Source organism: Sinocyclocheilus anshuiensis, unplaced genomic scaffold, assembly GCF_001515605.1.
Source record: "Sinocyclocheilus anshuiensis isolate Anshui unplaced genomic scaffold, SAMN03320099.WGS_v1.1 scaffold1171, whole genome shotgun sequence".
Lineage (NCBI taxonomy): Eukaryota > Metazoa > Chordata > Actinopteri > Cypriniformes > Cyprinidae > Sinocyclocheilus > Sinocyclocheilus anshuiensis.
In genome coordinates this window covers 26,904-28,306 of record NW_015542389.1, presented here as the reverse complement: position 1 = coordinate 28,306, position 1,403 = coordinate 26,904, and the positions used below count along the sequence as shown (strand labels likewise).

The window sequence follows — 1,403 nt, the reverse complement described above, 5'->3', positions numbered from 1 at the left end:
TTGTTTGTCATTTCTCCGATCACAAATGCAGACATGGTTTTATGTTTACACAGTGCGATGCAACTCTTAAAAAGTATATGTCATTATAATCCGTAATTATGTCCCTACTGGATGCAACAAATGCCTCGTTTATAATGGGTTTTAATGTTTTTGCCTCGTCGCTCCGGCCGGACAGGGCATCACAGTATGGTAAGGGGCGTAACATTTCCGTCACACGCTTGAGGTATTCGGCCAATCACAACGCACTGGATAGCTGGCCAATCAGAGCACACCTCGCTTTTCAGACCGATGAGCTTTGTAAAAATCTACGTGTTTCAGAAAGGCGGGGCATAGAAGAGAAACAATAATGTACAGTATGTGGAAAATAATGTGTTTTTTGAACCTTAAACAGCATAAACACATTTCATTACACCAAATACACCAAATAATGTTCTTTTTAGCAACATCATATGACCCCCTTTAATAATGAAGAAAAATGTGTATATGTCACAGTATATGTCACAGTTTGCTATAAATCAGCTCTTAAAAGACAGTACTGACATTCAGCTCAAGTCTTTCCGATGTTGGTTCAGTTCAATAACTGTGCTCAATTATTAATTATGAGTACAATTCAGCTATAAGCAGCTCTGTTATAAGCAGTCAGTTCAGTGTTGATTCAATTCAGTTGAATAAGTGTTGATGTTGCGAAATCTGTCAATTATGAAACATTCAATTCAGCTACAAATGCAGTTCTACAGAAGACAAAAATTTAATTATTCAGCTAAATTCAGTGCAAGCTTTGTCCTCGTCCGAAAGTGTTAGTGTAGTCAAATATACAGTATAATATTACTGGATATAAAGTGTCTTTTAAACCCCAACTAAGCAAACCAAAGGCAACAGTGGCAAGCAACTCAAACAAACATCAGGTGACAGAAATGGAGAAAAAAAACCTTGAAAGAAACCAGGCTCAGTCAAGGGTCCAGTTCTGCTCTGGCCAAAGAACGAACATGGTATGATGCAGGCTACATCACAAGTCAGAATTGTAGATTGATATTATTCAAACATTTTGCAGCAGCTCCTTCTGACTGAAGGTCAGAAAACGACATGCTGACATTTGACTGAATGGAAGAGTTTTAGTCTGTCCAGCAGATTGAAATATGAAGGTAGAGTTGCCATTTAGTCAGTAGTGGATGACTTAGCTTAGCAATGACCTTAAGCATGATGATCGTGATTCTTGTTAAAACTGTGATGCATTCCTAGTTGGTCCTGGCATGACACATTAATAGGTGGACATAGGGACCTGTGGCCAGAAATGTACGGCTCACCTGGCTGCAACCCTTTCCATTATTGACTAAAAACTGCTAAATTTATGCTCTAACTCTGGCAACAAATACGCAGTTCTCAGCAATTAGTTACAGTGTTTG

The 1,403-nt window shown here is 38.6% G+C and overlaps 1 pseudogene; it reads right to left on the bottom strand.

The window, feature by feature from the left end:
- LOC107692752 (double-strand break repair protein MRE11A-like) overlaps positions 1 to 1,324 on the bottom strand; it is a 97,062-nt pseudogene extending 95,738 nt beyond the window's left edge.
- Between the last annotated feature and the right edge of the window lie 79 nt (positions 1,325 to 1,403).